General features: G+C 44.1%; 1 protein-coding gene across 1 annotated transcript in view; it reads left to right on the top strand.

Moving 5' to 3' along the window:
• Positions 1 to 17,473: 17,473 nt before the first annotated feature.
• LOC310783956 (uncharacterized protein) overlaps positions 17,474 to 19,284 on the top strand; it is a 28,802-nt gene continuing 26,991 nt past the window's right edge. The window contains exon 1 of the mRNA XM_083644895.1: positions 17,474 to 17,571. The gene's annotated coding sequence lies outside the window, so the exon portion shown is untranslated. The remainder of the gene's footprint in view (positions 17,572 to 19,284) is intronic.

Genomic DNA, 19,284 nt, shown 5'->3' with positions numbered 1-19,284 from the left:
AGTCACTGTTAGTGTGTGTTACTCAACTGTTTTCTAAACACCAAACATCCAACTGACAACCCAGGGTCACACAAAGGCCGGGATTGTGGGCTTAGTCATGCAGCACGTACAGGTGAGAGATGTGCTTTCAGCCAGGCCATTCATGAGTCATGTTAAAGTGCACGGACCAACGGAGGCATGTTACACTGGTTTAGCTATGTGGCAACATGCTCATGTCTGCACCTGCAGTGGAGTCCGATGGAAATGTGCAACTGTGTCATAACAGAATACACCCTCCTCAGCATTCAAATGGGTTTCTCAGAAGTGAAGGAAACCGCATGTTAGCAATTTAGTTTCTGGCGGTAAAACCACACATGAAGAGGGAGGCAAAATGTAAAAACCAAATAATTTACAGTCACGCATCTCATAGTACATTACATTACATTACATTATGTCATTTGGCAGATGCTTTTATCCAAAGCGACTTACAATAACACATTTTTGTCAGCAATAGAGCAATCAACTATGCAACACAGTCTATGACAACTACAACTTCTGAGTATAGTAGTGCCCATGGCAGAAGCAAACACACTGCTTGGCTTTGATACAGCTCTTCACATTTTGCACATAGCCAGAGTGACATTGGCATCCCTCAAAACAGGGCCACAGGCATATCTATCTATCTATCTATCTATCTATCTATCTATCTATCTATCTATCTATCTATCTATCTATCTATCTATCTATCTATCTTTATACAACAGGTAGTTCCGGCCGAGCAATTTGATTGGACAAGAGGGATCCTACCAGTGCCTATATTTCACGATAATGCACTGGCGCTTCACTGTGTGTAGATCACTCCGCTTCACAGCTGCCCTAATCAACAAAATGCTTCACAGCTGTAGAGTACAGTAGTAAAGTAGACAGCCTGCAGTTAATTAGGCTGATTAGGCTACATTTTCTGCAAAGGGAAAGCTGGGGGGACTATTTTTGTTGGCGGAGGAATAAATACAGAAATCATCTATTTTCTCAGCTTTTTGTCATTTTTTTTATCAGCTTTGTTTAATAGAACTGTTGTATAAAAGCAATATCACACTCGAGGTCATGCATTGTTGTCTAATATTGGCACTGCTGTGATTATCTACGGCACTCGGCCTGCGGCCTCGTGCCTGCGACCGAATCACAGCAGTGCCAATATTAGCCAACAATGCACTCCCTCTCGTGTGATATTGCTTAAATCTATCTATCTATCTATCTATCTGTCTGTCTGTCTGTCTGTCTGTCTGTCTGTCTGTCTATCTATCTATCTATCTTTATACAACAGGTAGTTCCGGCCGAGCAATTTGATTGGACAAGAGGGATCCTACGAGTGCCTATATTTCACGATAATGCACTGGCGCTTCACTGTGTGTAGATCACTCCGCTTCACAGCTGCCCTAATCAACAAAACGCTTCACAGCTCTAGAGTAGACAGTAGTAAAGTAGACAGCCTGCAGTTAATTAGGCTGATTAGGCTACATTTTCAGCAAAGCAGAAAGCTGAGGGGACTATTTTTGTTGGCGGAGGAATAAATACAGAAATCATCTATTTTCTCAGCTTTTTGTCATTTTTTTAATCAGCTTTGTTTAATAGAACTGTTGTATAAAAGCAATATCACACTCGAGGTCGTGCATTGTTGTCTAATATTGGCACTGCTGTGATTATCTACGGCACTCGGCCTGCGGCCTCGTGCCTGCGACCGAATCACAGCAGTGCCAATATTAGCCAACAATGCACGACCTCTCGTGTGATATTGCTTAAATCTATCCATCCATCCATCCATCCATCCATCCATCCATCCATCCATCCATCCATCCATCCACATCCATATCTATAAATTTGGCAATGTGGACTCTGTCTGTTTCAAGAATTTTGTCCGGCCACAGCTATGCCGTTTTACGTGCGATCGAGCTGAAACCTTCAGGGTGTGTACAGGGCACCCATGCGGGTGACCTGCCAGAGCCAGATTTTTAAATTAGGCTAATTAGCTAATGATGTGATGTCATCAGTCAAAAATGACATCATAAGGGTGCGCACACATATGAATTCTTTATTTGATTCCACAAATCACATTAGAATATTGTGGGGAGTCAAATATAAAAAGGGTTTAGACAATTCATCGTCACTTATGGATACATATGACATCTTCTCCTACACACAGCCAAGCTGCCTATGATGGCAGAGATAGAGCAGTACTTGGCGAGTTGTTTGGCTTTACATTTAAGCTGTGTTCACACCGAGATATTTATCTTTCTCTCTGTCGCTCGACTGAACCCTTTGGAATCGCTCTGTCACTCTGTTTAAATCGCTTATCAATAGGCACAATAATTGACGGACATCTGGGGGCTATTCACCTTATGTAGCCACGCCCATTTGACCCGGTTCTGTGGCCGTCCTACGACTTCCGGCTAAAAATAATAATAAAATAAAATAAAAAATGGCTGCGCTGCTCCAATATCATCTAACTCTGAATTAACTAATAATTTAGCCAATTGTATGTAACATACCAAATAAAAGCAAACGGCAATGTCTAAGAATGCAACGCCATGTAACTGGCTTGTTAAGTCTCGCATTCCAGGGAATTACGTTAACGTCTGCGGGTCTTATTGACGTAAGTGGCTCGTGCTGGCTCGGAGGAGAGAAAACCATCCGAAACTTTCTTTGTTGGAGTCCAGGTATGTTTTACAAGAAAGTGCTCGTCATTGTCGACGATAACGTTATCTGACCTGGCTAACAGTGGATACTCCGCTTGCTTGCTGTGTACCGAGCTCAAAGTAGTAGGCTACGTTCTTTATTTTACACCCTGCGCTGTCCACTACAAAAACGACTCTCTTCTTCATGACGTTCTTTCATATTTGGCACCATGACCGCCGGAAGTGTTAGACGGACCCTGCTCTCAGACCTATTCTCAGTCACTAGGTGACTGGGAACTGAGAGAGCAGGTCACGTGGGGGCTGGGTTTACCTAGGCTAATAGGAGGGCACGCGCACACACACACACACACACACACACACACACACACACACACACACACACACACACACACACAGAGATGATGTCATCAGTGATATCATAATGGGGCACACACACACACACACACACACACACATACACACACACACACACACACACACACAAGGAGGCATTGTGACAAGACTGATCAGTGATGTGTGATGTCATAGGAGGGCATGCACACACACACACACACACACACACACACAGATTACGTCATCAGTGATATCATAATGGGGCACACACACACACACACACACGGAGGCATTGTGACATCACTGATGCAAGAACATTTAGTTAGCAACACACACACCCGCAGGTGTAAGCGAGGCCACGCAGCAGCCGAGCTGACTAGGAGCTGACTAGGCATCTCGCAAGCTACGCGCGCTCGATGCCTAGTCAGATAAAATAGCACAGGACCCAGGACATGCACTGACACATTTGGTAACCCTTTATTTTACAGGTACCCTAGTTACATATGAACTATTTGTAATTACACATGAACACCAAATGTAATTACACAGTAATTACCAATAGTTATAAATTACGTTCATATGTAGTTACATTGTAACAGACCTGTAAAATGGAGTGAGTCTGTTCAACTGTAGTTCATATGTAGTTACATTGTAACAGGCCTGTAAAATGGAGTGAGTCTGTTCAACTGTAGTTCATATGTAGTTACATTGTAACAGACCTGTAAAATGAAGTGAGTCTGTTCAACTGTAGTTCATATGTAGTTACATTGTAACGGACCTGTAAAGTGGAGTGAGACCGTTCAACTGTAGTTCATATGTAGTTACATTGTAACGGACCTGTAAAGTGGAGTGAGACCGTTCAACTGTAGTTCATATGTAGTTACATGGTACCGGACCTGTAAAGTGGAGTGAGTCTGTTCAACTGTAGTTCATATGTAGTTACATGGTACCGGACCTGTAAAGTGGAGTGAGTCTTTTCAACTGTGGGTCATATGTAGTTACATGGTACCGGACCTGTAAAGAAGCTCCGGGCTGGGACAGAGATTGCTAAAACCCAGTGGTGGATTCGAACCACTGAACTTCTGATTGCAAAGCAAGCGGCTTTAACCACTCAGCCACGAGGGCTTTCCAAATTTCATGGTGGAGTTTAAGAGGATAACTGTATGTCAGTCAGATGTAGTTGCTGTCACTTCATAGCTTTGTTATTATACACAGAGACTTGGGGGAAAATATTGATACTTTATTTAGTTGTAGGTATGATTTTGTCCAGAATTCCAATACAAAAATTATAATAAGTATTGTATATATATATATATATATATATATATATATATATATATATATATATAGTATAAGTATTGTAGATATAGAGGTAACAGTGAAACTATAATCAAAATAGCCATTCTTCTACATTCTAATTGTTAGCTTATTGTAAATAAATTTGGCACAGTCACACTGCAGAAATGCATTCACATTAATCAATATTGCCTGTCTTTCAAGCTACAACTAACAAAGTATCAACATTTTCCCCCAAGTCTATGCTTATAATAACAAAGCTAGGAAGTGACAACTACATCTGACTGACATACAGTTATCCTCTCAAACTCCACTAAGAAAGTTGGAAAGCCCTTGTGGCTGAGTGGTTAAAGCCACCTGCTTTGCAATCTGAAGTTCAGTGGTTCGAATCCCCCACTGGCTTTTAGCAATCTCTGTCCCAGCCCGGAGCTTCTTTACAGGTCCGGTACCATGTAACTACAGTTAAATAGACTCACTCCACTTTACAGGTCCGGTACCATGTAACTACATATGAACTACAGTTGAATAGACTCACTCCACTTTACAGGTCCGTTACAATGTAACTACATATGAACTACAGTTGAATAGACTCACTCCACTTTACAGGTCCGTTACAATGTAACTACATATGACCTACAGTTGAATATACTCACTCCACTTTACAGGTCTGTTACCATGTAACTACATATGAACTACAGTTGAACAGACTCACTCCATTTTACAGGTCTGTTACAATGTAACTACATATGAACATCATTTATAACTATTGGTAATTACTGTGTAATTACATTTGGTGTTCATGTGTAATTACAAATAGTTCATATGTAACTAGGGTACCTGTAAAATAAAGGGTTACCACACATTTATTGTAGTGGGAGTTTTTAGGGCATGAGAGTGCTGTGGGGAAAAATAGAGTACAAAAACAGAGCAGAGACACCCTTTCATGAATTTGGCAACATCACTGTGACAGCTTGTTAGATTCAGTCAGATGTACATGTACTGGCACATCATGACCTAATAGAAAATTAAGACAGTCAAGAGCAGTAATACTTGTAGCACTGCTACCAGTCAGTTACAGTCAGAGCTGCAGGAGAGAGCAGCAACAAGCTCTCCTCCTTGTCAGTCAGATGAGTCAAGCCAGCAGCTTGACAGCAGGAGGCCCCAGCTGTATGTGTGTGTATGTATATACTGTCAAATCCTAATAGTTCCAGATGTATCTTTAGTAACCTAAACAGTTATCTTGATATTGCCTTGATGTCAATGGAATTGTGGTTAATTGCCAGACATTGCAACTAAAGTTGAAACATGTCAATTATGTGTGTAGAACTGGGAAGCTTTATATTACATTTGTATGGTGCTACTCTGTGTGATTGATGGGTCTATTTCTCTTAAATTATGCTTTAAACACAGGAACGTAAGACACAGTAATGTTACTAATTAAAGTAGATATATGTAGTCTAGTTGGGACGAACATGGTAAATTAACGCTATTCTGACGTGTGCCGTGTGCGTGCACAGTGCGAGCGAGTGCGTGTGTTTTTTTGGCTAAAAGTCCAAAAAACGTCAAATTTTCTTCGGCACCGCCCTTGCGGGTGGCGCCGTGGCCACCCCTTCCTAAGTCTGTGCCCCACTTGTGCCACCCTGGTAAAAAAAAGTCTGGACACGCCACTGCCCCTTCCAGGTTGCCCATATGGTAGATCCGGCCCTGGTCATTGTATACCTTTACTTTGCCCCAATTCTCCATCTCCAAAGTCAGGTCCACTCCATAGTAGACCCTTAGGTACATCCAGCCTTGTTGGATATGAATGATGGCATCAGACTGTTCCTTGTCACAATCCTGGGATAGAATATAACGCTAATATATAGAATATAACGGCAGCTTCTCATATGAAAGTCAAAGCTATGTCCATCATAGGTCCTGAAGTGCCTGCCTGCCACTCAGCCACTCATCCACTATCTCACATTTCTTCGCATATGAAACTTGATTGGACAGAATCTACACCAATGTGGATAAACAGCTTTGTGACAGCTCTGGAATGCTCCCTCTTTATCAGGTAACCTCCCACAGAAGGTTGCTGGGGAAACCCTGGGACTCCCTGAAGGACCAGGGCTTAAAATTCACTTTGCACACTGGGGGGAATTCGCCCCTTATGTTCTTCAGATCGATCGATCAATCAATCAATCAATCAATCAATCAATCAATCAATCAATCAATCAATCATTTAAAGGTCCCATTCCGTGCAAAAGCTGTTTTTACTTGTAAATGCATATATACTGCTGTCATCCCTCCCTGTAATGAGTGGTCACAAGCTCAGAACTGCCACAGTTGGATTTGTCCCTATCCAGCTTCCCCCTGCAGTCTCCTTCAAGCCACGCCCCCTAACGCTCTGTTCCCCAGACGGGGTATTGGGACGTCACGATGGTCCTCAAGCATACTGCGCGCGTCTCTCTCACACAAGCTACCTGCACCATTTTGTCTATAGCCACAAAATGAACACTTCTAGCTGGAGCGACGCCAACTGTACGTGATCCAGAAACTGCGGAGATGCATTCGGTAAGTCTAGGCATTTTGAGATGTCCTCTTTAGCGTAGCGTTGCTAACGTTAGTTGTGGACACAACCTAGCGTGCTGGTCCACAGACGCTAATTTGATTGGCCGCTGGGAGCCTGGGGCGGGCTCTCCCTCAGCGGCCAATGGGAACTGTTAGTTCTGAATTATAGAAACAGACCATTCTTGGGATGCAACGAGATGAGGAAGGGACAACTCCGTCACAACAAACGGGGTTGCTATATTTTTGACAAATTAATCCAGAATCATGTTTTATGGACCAGAGACACACGTTTTTAAGAGGTTACAGCTGCACGAATTGGGACCTTTAATTTATTTAACCAGGTAAAAAAACTAATTGAGATTAAAACCTCTTTTCCAAGAGCGACCTGGCCAAAACGGCAGCATAAAGACAGTTTCATCAATACACACAAACACAAAATAAACAGATAAAACACAGTCAGTCACACTCAGGAAACAATAGTGAGGTTACACCGCAGGGCAATCACAAGAGCCAAGAGAACTCATTTATCTGTCTCTTAAGATTGACCTGAATTCCCCCAGAGTTATAAGATTAGATAGTTTCAAGTCCTTCTGCACATCATTCCAGGTGGTAGAGGGGGCAGAAAATTTAAAAGCGTTTTTATCCAGTTCAGTTCTGACTCTCGGGACCTGCATCTGAATGATATCCTGAGAGCGCAGGCCATAATGGCTCAGGTTTCTACACATGTGTAAACACAGATATGTAGGAAGAAGCCCAAGAATAGATTTATAGATAAAAGTCAGCCAGTGAGAGAATCTACGAACAGATAGAGATGGACAACAGCATACAAAGTGCAATGATAGCTGCAATGACACGATAGCTGCTAGTCGTAAAACGCAAAGCACAGTGGTACACTGTGTCCAGTTTCTTTAAGTACGGGTCAGGAGCATTCATGAAAAGTTGTCGTGATCAAGGGTTTCCTGACTTGAGATGAGAAACAAACTAACAACTAAAAAAGAAACCTAATTTAAGTTTCAGCTTACAAACAAGTTTAACAACATGAGATTTAAAAGACAAGTTCTCATCAATTAAAATTAAAATTTGTAAGATGTGACCATTTCAATTTCAACCCCTTGAGCAGATAGGGGGATTGATAGAATTTGGGGGGGATCTATAGACTTTGGGGGGGATTTTTCCAGCTGATACTATAACCGACAAATATCTGCCTCTCATGTCCGATAATAAGCGATAATAATTTAACATTTTTGTATTTAAAAAAGGAAGTTCACCGATAGTTTATGCACACCTGAATCTAAATTACTATGGCTTTTGTCATTGTGTTTTATCTGCAAACTAACAGTCATAGGCTTTTGGTTCTATCAAAGCCTTTATTTTTTGTATTGAGTGATCACTCATATCATATTATATCAGAAGTGTTCTTTGTTTTGTGTTCACAATAGTGATGTCAGTTAGATTTGGTTACATCTGCCTTTCTTACTGTCATGTTACTGACAAAGCTGTTCGAATTTTGCATTGGGGAGAGTTCTATCACGTGAATGGGCAGGCTTTGGAAGTCTGTCCCACTATAAACCATTATTTGTGTCGTTCCACTTTATTGAAAATGTTTCCACCTGATTAAAGAAAAGACATCATGTGATTTTGATGTTTTTATGTATTGCATCAAATATTACATGTTTTCTTTAATCAGGTGGAAGGAAATTTTCAATCAGAAGTGAAAGGATGCAGATATTATGGTTTATAGAGGGACTGACTTACCCTGCAATTTAATGTTAGCTCCCGTTAGCCACCGTAACGTTAGCCGGCTGTTTATGGAGCCACCGACCTACACAAAACCTGGACGTTTCATTTCGAGTAAAACAAGAGGGTTTTTTATATGGATTACGCCAGCTCTGGGAGTATGAAGTTCTTTGAATGCGGGGATATTTGGTCACAAGAAGCGGTTTGCTGTGATAGAGAATTTTTCTCCAACAGCTGCTTGCCGAGTGAAGCTATGTCGTCAAATCTGTCCGACCAGTCGGCAACGTTGGTTCGGCACCGTCGGCGCACAAACAATGCGCGACTTCTTCCGCATTATAAATTACAATTCTGCGGGAATTGACAAAAATATGCGCGATTCTCGCAATCCCGCACCAAATTTTAAGCCCTGGATCCTCTGGCAGATGCTGGCATAGGCTGTCATGAGCCTGCACATAGCAGAGGCAGCAACAGGCTGTCATGAGCCATGCACATAGAAGATGCAGCACCAGGCTGTCATGAACCTGCACATAGCAGAGGTAGCACCAGGCTGTCATGAACCTGCACATAGCAGAGGCAGCACCAGGCTGTCATGAGCCTGCACATAGCAGATGCAGCACCAGGCTGTCATGAGCCTGCACATAGCAGAGGCAGCACCACGGCTGTCATGAGCCTGCACATAGCAGAGGCAGCACCAGGCTGTCATGAGCCTGCACATAGCAGAGGCAGCACCAGGCTGTCATGAGCCTGCACATAGCAGAGGCAGCACCAGGCTGTCATGAGCCTGCACATAGCAGAGGCAGCACCAGGCTGTCATGAGCCTGCACATAGCATAGGCTGTCATGAGCCTGTACATAGCAGAGGCAGCACCTGTCATGAGACTGTACATAGCATAGGCTGTCATGAGCCTGCACATAGCAGAGGCAGCACCAGGCTGTCATGAACCTGCACATAGCAGAGGCAGCATAGGCTGTCATGAGCCTGCACATAGCAGAGGCAGCACCAGGCTGTCATGAGCCTGCACATAGCAGAGGCAGCACCAGGCTGTCATGAGCCTGCACATAGCAGAGGCAGCACCAGGCTGTCATGAACCTGCACATAGCAGAGGCAGCACCAGGCTGTCATGAGCCTGCACATAGCAGAGGCAGCACCAGGCTGTCATGAGCCTGCACATAGCAGAGGCAGCACCAGGCTGTCATGAACCTGCACATAGCAGAGGCAGCACCAGGCTGTCATGAGCCTGCACATAGCAGAGGCAGCACCAGGCTGTCATGAGCCTGCACATAGCAGAGGCAGCATAGGCTGTCATGAGCCTGCACATAGCAGAGGCAGCATAGGCTGTCATGAGCCTGCACATAGCAGAGGCAGCATAGGCTGTCATGAGCCTGCACATAGCAGAGGCAGCACCAGGCTGTCATGAGCCTGTACATAGCAGAGGCAGCACCAGGCTGTCATGAACCTGCACATAGCAGAGGCAGCACCAGGCTGTCATGAGCCTGCACATAGCAGAGGCAGCACCAGGCTGTCATGAGCCTGCACATAGCAGAGGCAGCACCAGGCTGTCATGAGCCTGCACATAGCAGAGGCAGCACCAGGCTGTCATGAACCTGCACATAGCAGAGGCAGCACCAGGCTGTCATGAGCCTGCACATAGCAGAGGCAGCACCAGGCTGTCATGAGCCTGCACATAGCAGAGGCAGCACCAGGCTGTCATGAACCTGCACATAGCAGAGGCAGCACCAGGCTGTCATGAGCCTGCACATAGCACAGGCAGCACCAGGCTGTCATGAGCCTGCACATAGCAGAGGCAGCACCAGGCTGTCATGAGCCTGCACATAGCAGAGGCAGCATAGGCTGTCATGAGCCTGCACATAGCAGAGGCAGCACCAGGCTGTCATGAACCTGCACATAGCAGAGGCAGCACCAGGCTGTCATGAACCTGCACATAGCAGAGGCAGCACCAGGCTGTCATGAGACTGTACATAGCAGAGGCAGCACCAGGCTGTCATGAGCCTGCACATAGCAGAGGCAGCATAGGCTGTCATGAGCCTGCACATAGCAGAGGCAGCACCAGGCTGTCATGAACCTGCACATAGCAGAGGCAGCACCAGGCTGTCATGAACCTGCACATAGCAGAGGCAGCACCAGGCTGTCATGAGCCTGCACATAGCAGAGGGGGGACACCCCGGCATTCCGAAATGTCGGCACTCCGAAATACCGGCATTCCGACAAAATTGACGGAATGGAGATCTGTCTCGCCATTGCGAAATAACCCTAACCCTAACCCTAACCCGGGGGACCGGCTGGAGCTAACCTCTCCCAGCCCCCACGTCTAAACCTAACCTCTCCCACCCCCCATGCCTAAACCTAACCTCCTGCAGACCCTAACCCTAAACCTAACCTCTCCCACCCCCCACACCTAAACCTAACCTCCCCCAGAACCTAACCCTAAACCTAACCTCTCCCACCCCTGTAGGCTAAATAACTCAAGATGCTATGTCGGAATGGCGGACCTAATATCTTTCGCAATGGCAAAACCTTTTTTGGAGATAAAAAGGGCCACCTCTCCGAAAGCATAGAAGTCAATGATCGGAATGCCGACACTTCGGGAATGGCGAGAGGACCCCTAGCAGAGGCAGCATAGGCTGTCATGAGCCTGCACATAGCAGAGGCAGCACCATTGGCAACACACAGATGAGTCATAAAGCTAAGAACATATGGCTCAGGATCAATATAGGAGTGGCATTCAGCACCAGGTCCCTCACTGCCCTGCAAGAGAGTGCAACCAGTCCCCACAGTGTTATGTTTAATGTCACCAGGAAATTGGCAATTCTCTGTACAGATGCCTGTATGACTACACTATCCAAAGTAGGATCCATCCAAGTCCACAGCCTGGGTCTCACGGGCCCCATCAGGGCCAATTAATTCACCCATGGAGGTTTGACTGGCATTTCCACACAGGAGTCCACATAGCTCTGGGCTAACTTCAACCTGGAGGTGGTGGTCCCAGTCATACTGCAGAACCAGGCAAAAGTAATACAACTACTAAGACAATGCTGGAGGCACTTGGATAGAAGTTCAGGGATCCATTCCACCTAAGATAAAGGGAGTTTCTTTTCTGTCCATCTGTGATTGTAAAAGCAAAAAATGGTTAACACACTGCATCCAAACATTGGCAGAGTCAGGCACATATCATCTACTGCAGTGGTTCCCAAACTCGGGTATATGCATACCCCTAAAGGTACATGGAGGTACTACTAGGGGGTACTTGAACTAGAAATTGGAAAGTGTAAGAATAAATGATGAAAATAAATGAAAGCTTAAAGTAAATCTGCTCAGGAGGCACTCATTTGAACTCTTTCACTGCATTTCTTATTTTGTATAACATTACAAAATAAGAGATGGAGTGAAAGAGTTAAAATGTGTATTATTCTTCAAAAGGTGCATTGTCATTCATTCACTGCACATGCTATAGTTTTCTCTTGCAGTTTTCTAAGCAAAATGTTGTAGTTGGGTAAAGGCAGTACTTGGATGCAGGAATCAGAGAAAGGGGGTACTGAAGCCCCAAAAAAGTTTGACAACCGTCCACTGATCTACTGAATGCAGTACTACTAGAGATGAGTAACGCTGTCCATTGCTTGTCCGAAGTAAACAAGTTGAAGAGGATTGTGGCTAGCAATGTGGATCTCAGCCGAACACATCATGAGTAGGATGATGGCCATGACACCACTAACAACAGACACCCAGCGACATCTAGCTCAGAATTGATAGTAGCCATTGCCAACAAGAAATTAGAGCTCATGCCAGTGTTTACCAAGGGAGGGATAATGTAATCAAAATCCTAGTGAGAGACTTGTTCCAAATCAGTAAATCCATAAAAGCAACTACCAGTGGTTGGTGTGTAGCAGGTAAAACCAACCACAACACATACTGTACAGCCTCTTTGGAGTGTATCTCTGAGCCAGAGAGGGGGGTGTTGCTTTGGAGATGAACACTCTCCAGTGCCCCTATACCTAAGTTAAGAGGATATACCCCTGTGGTACAAATTGCCCTCGAAGACCACTTCCCCTGAGAGGGCCACATGTCTCATGGTCCAAGTTGGTGATCACCATCTGGCTGACATCAGTTTGGTCAGGGAACTTCGGGGTGATGGGATATCATGGGATAGTAGTGGGTCCCCCCAGGAATACACATAATGAAGGAGGCAATGATCACAACCGGTTTGAGTGCAGAATGAGGCCAGAAGAATGAGGCCAGATCTGAGTCGTCCTTACTCTATGTGGAGGAAACATCATGAGAAACCTCCAACCAGTTTTCAAGAACCAATGTGCTCACTCCAAAAAAGTCTTGTTGGCCAGCGGGAGCTGGCGCTACAAGAGGCCTTGTCGGGAAGGAATCTTGAAACAACTTCACGCACGAGTTCTGTTCAGTGAGTTCTGTTGAGTGACGTCTGCTCCACAACAATCAGAGCAAGCCTTCCAGCCTTTGGGTGGGAGCTGCGGGACTCAGCCAATCAGGGCCACTCCTGTTGAGTGATGTCTGTTGCATGCCAATCAGATGAAGCCTTTGGGTGGGACCTGCGGTACTCAGCCAATCAGGTCCACTCCTGTTGAGTGATGTCTGCTGCACGTCAATCCGATGAAGCCTTTCAGGCTTTGGATGGGATTTAGCCAAGAAATGCGGACTGGATTGGAACAAGGACATGCTCCAGCTGACACCTCAATGTGTTTATTTGTGTTTTTACAAGATAACCGCTGTGAAACCATCAGAAAACAAGACGACTTCGTCAACCACAACTTCTACTTCAAGTTGTTTTTGCACGCCACGGTGACAAGGCGAGTTCTACTTCAAGTTGTTTTGCCACGCCACGGTCAGTGCACTGTACTGCATCTGTCTCCTGTTCGTGTTTGAAGCGTAGCAAGCTGCAGTTTACTGCACAGCGCATTATAAACAGGGTTCGTAGTACGGTCATCAAAAACCTGGAAAAGTCATTGCAATTTAAAATACAATTTCCAGGTCCTGCAAAAGTTATGAAAAAATATATATATTTGGAACGTTTTGGAAAAGTCATGGATATTCGTTTCATAAATATTTTGATGTCGTTCATTTATGCTGAGTTTACAATAATTCACATGCTAAGAAACAACATAACATTCACAAGCAGGCACGTGCTCACTAATGTTAGGCTACCTGAAAACTAGTTTGGGTTACCTGACTACTAGTTTCGTGGTGCCCTGTTTCCATAAACTCGGGGAGGAAGGCAGCTAGCGAGCTAGCAGGCTAACACAGCTCAGGCAGTCTGCTGTGGACTGGAGCACACTGACCGGGTTCATCTTGTGACTTTCACATTTAGAAACAGTAGGTAATGGCCCATTTCCACCGCTGGTATCAACGCGGCCCCGCCCAGCTCGTCTCGCTTTTTTGTTTCATTCCACCGATCAAAAACCTGGACAGCCCGGGTTGAGTCGGGGTTGAGTCGTGCTAGTTTTGGTCCCTGCTCTGTTGAGGTTCCAGCGCTGTGAACCCGGTACCATACCGTGACGTGAAAACACTGCAGACGACTGATTGGTCAGCCAGAATCATGTTTACTGTATCTACTGACTGTCAATGCTGGATACCAGTTTAGTGGGGCTTACCTTCTCTTCTGTTAATGTTATTTCCATCAGTCTTTTGTGTTGCTGCCTTCGGCTCTGGTGAAATAAAATCGATCTCCTTGCTCAGCTTTAACATGGCGGTGGTTTTCAATTGTTTTGAGAGAGAAAAAGTCCGCTCCTCGGGAAGCCCTTTGTTTGTGTGTAACGTCGGCTCAACTCCCGTCCCCCGCGCAGTGCATGCATGTGAGTTTGAGTAACAACAAAGTGATATCCATTCTCCTGGCCGATTGTCACATTTGCCCATGTACACTGTAGGTCATTTAGAGGCACCAGTATTTCATAATCAGTTTAAAAGTTCTGTGTATGGATTTAATTTTAACATTATACATTATAGCCTACTTCGGCTATGGGCGGAGGGCAGATATGCGGTCGCTATGACGACCAGGTGTGGGCGGAGGCGAGTAAACTTGCTATGGGAACAGAAGGCTCTTTCACACACAGATCCGCAAAAAGGCTTTGCAGAAAGCCTGCAAAGCCTGGCAGCCTCGCCACAGAAATTGCTTTCACACACAGGCCAGCAGGACCGCGACATTCCCGTCTCGCGGTGTCCTTTCAGGCGACAGCCACTGCTCCCGGATTGAAAGGCGAGCCGCTGGAGGCATTTCCACTCAGCTCCTCGCTCAAATTAATATTTTCATAGGTTAGTGTAGCCTAGCCTACTGTATGATGAATTGATTTCGAGAGGGAATATGCTCAGACCAACTCGCCACAGACAGCTATAGCCCTCTGAAGCTTATTATTATATCCGTTAATTTTACCTACTAATGTCAACATCGTTTGAGCATAAAGCCTAACCGCACGGAGCATTCCTCCTGGCGTCCCTGCAGCCATGATTGTATAGGCTACTTTTTTTACTTTCACTCGTGCACTTTCTTGAAACATGAGGTGATTTCCCCTGTAATTCTTTTATGAATGAGCTGACCATTCGCACCTTTTCCGGCTCGCTGCGACGACGCTTTCAAATGGAGGCGGGTTGCCAGGTAACCCGGCGTTGTGACTACCTACCGTGGCGGGACAAAAGGCGTAAAACAATTATCCACCAACCCACGTTCACGACTTTCACATTGGAGGCGCGAATCCTATTTTCCGTGCATTTTTCGGCTTTCAAGGCCGGTGTGAAAGAGCCTAGAGTCTATATCAAGTATAGACCATGGATGTATTAAAATAACTGCATAGGGGACGTGCCACGCCCACCCATGCATTCGGACGGAGGTTGCTCACTGGCGCATGAAGCCTCATGGGCGGTTTTTCTTCCTGATTACTTCCTGACCATGCAGCCCAAGGCGAAGTGCGCATGTGTGCCATGACGTGTTCCATGACGTCTCCCACCCCTCCCACCCATGGATTGTATTACAAGAAGAAAATACACCCGTATACGGCTCTTAGTGGCTTCTGAAGAAAAAATGCCCCATAAAAAATTTGTTGATAATTAAAAGAGTCGTTTTATACTTTGAGTGACACCCGGAAAAAATTCCCCTGGGTTTAACAGCTGCCGGGGTCCCCATGCAAGTGGATGGGAATTTTCCTTTCTGGGCTGCATGGCGTCACGTGACTTGCAATACAGAGCTTCGCCACCATGTTCAAATGGCTTCACAGCCCAGTGCTATTCCTGGGGGCTTGGTAGAGACGAGTAAGACCAGGTCGAGTAGAGCTGTACTGTGCTGTTATATGTGGTGGAAATGAGCCATAAGAAGCTATTTTTCATCCTGTGTCTGTCTGTCAGCCAGCCAGCAGAGTGTTGTTTCTGTTAGATCATACTAGCGTAGCAATGCTGCCCAGCCCAGCTGAACTAACGTTATGTGACCACTGTTTTGCGTTTACATGCTATCCCCCAGAGAGGGCAGAAGTGGACAACGCTACGGACGACCTCTGACCATGTGAAATCAAAAGTATATTGTGGAATAACATCTGTTACACCTCAATGGAACAATGGACTTACCTTGAAGCTTGTTGGGACTGAACTGTCAAAGTACCGTTATGTGACATAATGCTAAACATTTACTTGAAAATCTTATCACATGTCATGTTTATTTGAATAAAGTTGTTTTCTATACACACAAACTTGATTCCCCACCCCCCCAGCGTCAACCTACTGCTTGTAGCTATGGATCGCTGGTGAATATAAGACTTCCGGTGCATGATTTTCAAAGTAAAAGAATGATTCTGCACACGTACAGTGCACACAGAAGCCACAGAGAAATTATTATTTTGCAAATTAAAAACAGTACAAGAAGCTATACAATACAAATTATGTTTCTGGATGACAATAACATTGACAACGTTCTTCTCAGTATCTATTCTAAATAGTAGTAGCTGGTCTCAGGACAAGACGTCCTGTCAATCTTTTTTCAAAATAAGATGAATGTAAAATGTATGGTCTGACAATTGCCAGTTGTGGCACTTTTGACAGTACAGGTGCATTTTAAGTTCTTTGAAGTAGAAGTACAAATTAGCAGCACAAAAAAGAGAAAAAGGAAAATCTCTAATATATTTAGCAAAATGTTTAAGGAGACAGCGTAGGCTATTTCATGATGATTTTGGGATACTGCTAACTGGGAGAGATGTAATTAGAACAATAGAAGTTGAAGAAAATGCACCATGAGGCTATACATAGGGGTGGGGTCCTTTTAATGCGACAATAAATAAATAAAAGTTTTACAATAAATACACACACTCACACCCCACTAAGTTATCGGAGGAAACCATTGATTTCTTTTATTTTTACACGATGACCGTCTGGCTGCACTATCAATGGTCATCATGCAAAACATAATACAAAAAAATCAAAACAGTTTTGTGAGTTTATACTTTATTGAAACCTCCTACCAGCCTGCAGAAGAACAATATAAAATTGATTAACACTGTTTATGGAATGTTGAATGGAAATAAAACCAATCCAAAACAAATGTTTTTAGGATGATGTTCCCACGTCACAACTGCAGGACATATGCATGTAGTCACAAGGGAAAGTCTGAACCATATGATTAGGCTAAAGATAAACTACTCTCTGATGATGATTTTGTGACAGGAAATAATACACTTGCAGCAAAGTGATGACATCGATCCATTGTGAGTAGAGTTATGTTTCCCACCATGATGCACATGTGTAAGTAAAGTCTAGCTGTGTAACAGATAAGAGTGGCGGTGTCAGGTTTCAACAGGCTCAGCAGCCAATGACACAGCTCAGAGTTCCTGACTGGAGTACCTCTGTCTGTATCAACATGCACACTCAGTCTCAGGAAGTTTCCATGATAACAAGGATCCTGGCGTGGGAGCAACGGCATACCAGTAGTAAATAGAATCACCTCTACACAACAACTCAACATCTAAATGTAAGTCTACCTTTTAACCAATACAATATATTGTGATTGTGTATGAGGGTGACTTGCATAGGACTATAATTTTATCTGTTCAATTATCTCTTAGCACAAGCATAATGCTACATGGATTGCCATAGCAACTAATAGCTATATCAATACATGTGTGGTAATGTAAAAAGGAGGAAGCAGAATTCCAAAGAAATTCAACAAAGGTTTTCCTATCCACAATTCACTGTAAGTTATAGTGATAGCACTGACAGATAAGATAATGTGCTGTGAGTTTTTTTTTTTACTAAAGTACTTCCTATAATCACATACCAATGGAGAGAAAACACAAGGTTGAAACTTTGTCAGACATATATGCACTGACAATCATTCATTTGAACATGATCAAGATGAGTGATTGTTGTTTGAAGGCCTGAGAGATAGCCACACCCCAGCCATAACTCAAACTAGACAAATACAAGCCTCTTAAGGTAGACAGCAGAACTGTTGAGACTTGACAGGCTTCAGGGTATACATGTAGCCAAATGACGATGCAAGCTTACTAAACATTCACTACTAAGTCAAATGTGGACATGGCCTCGAGTCTGCGTGAACAAGGTCTGGACAGTATCCTCTGCCTGCAGATTGTGGAATATGTTTTGTAGACTATCACATTCAAACACACACATGGATTGTAGCCTTTTGTGTTATGCCACTTACCAAATCCTAAGAGGCCCACCTGGAGCAGCAACACAAACTGCATTACTGGAAACAAGAAAACTCTGATTACATGTGCAGAATGATTGCTTCATGTCCGTTTAACCCTAACTTGATATTTTAAAGGCTATTTGCACTCCTACGGAAATGCCAAACATCCAAACCTATTGCTGTGATAACGGAGCAATGCCAGGGACAAGAAATATAAAGAGATAGCAACATGACGAATGACCAATCAACCTCTCATCAGTCCACTACAGAGCTGCCAAGTTTCACCCAAAATTTGGAGTGAGACTTTGGAGGAAGGGACCGAGAGAATTGTGGCCGCTTGAAGCCATATTTAGAGGAATTTATCATTTTAAATTAACAGGATTATAGTGATGCCATTATTAGTCCCATCAATATTTGCTAATTTTCTTGTGATTTCCTTATGATTATCATGATATTGATTTCAACCATATCATCCAGCCCTACTTTTTGGTATAGCCTCCCTGGACAAAAATGCACCAGCCGCCCCTGGAGGTCCGTCTACAAAGTAACATTATTTAAACCATGAGTCAATGAGCAAGACCGTCTGTTATGCTAAATAACAAACAACATAATTGGTAGAATATGTACGTAAGTAAGAAGCTCTACAGATAGAATGATTCACAACAACACAGCCATGGCACCAGGATTTAAATTTTGGATGAGCCAATGTAATTTTGGATTGGCATTTCAATTAGGACAGGGGATTACTGTCTGAGACTGTGGGCCTCCCCCCAGACAAAGCTTGGAAAAAGGAGCCCCCCTTGCTCAATTCCTGGAAGCCTATGGTATCATGATTATGTTTTTTGATCTCATAGACACTCAACAATTGAGCCAAGATAGCCTGATATTGCTGTTTGACATTCATACTACACCAAATACATAAAAGGTCTGTCTGAAGGCTGTTTGTTTCTGAGTCTGGGGAAAGTGGGAAAAACTGTCAAATTCCCCCAAACTACTGTATCTATCTCTTTAACCAAATCACACACATTTAGC

The sequence above is a fragment of the Poromitra crassiceps genome (genome assembly GCF_964638095.1).
Source record: "Poromitra crassiceps genome assembly, chromosome: 1".
Lineage (NCBI taxonomy): Eukaryota > Metazoa > Chordata > Actinopteri > Beryciformes > Melamphaidae > Poromitra > Poromitra crassiceps.
This window is presented reverse-complemented; position numbering and strand designations above follow the sequence as displayed.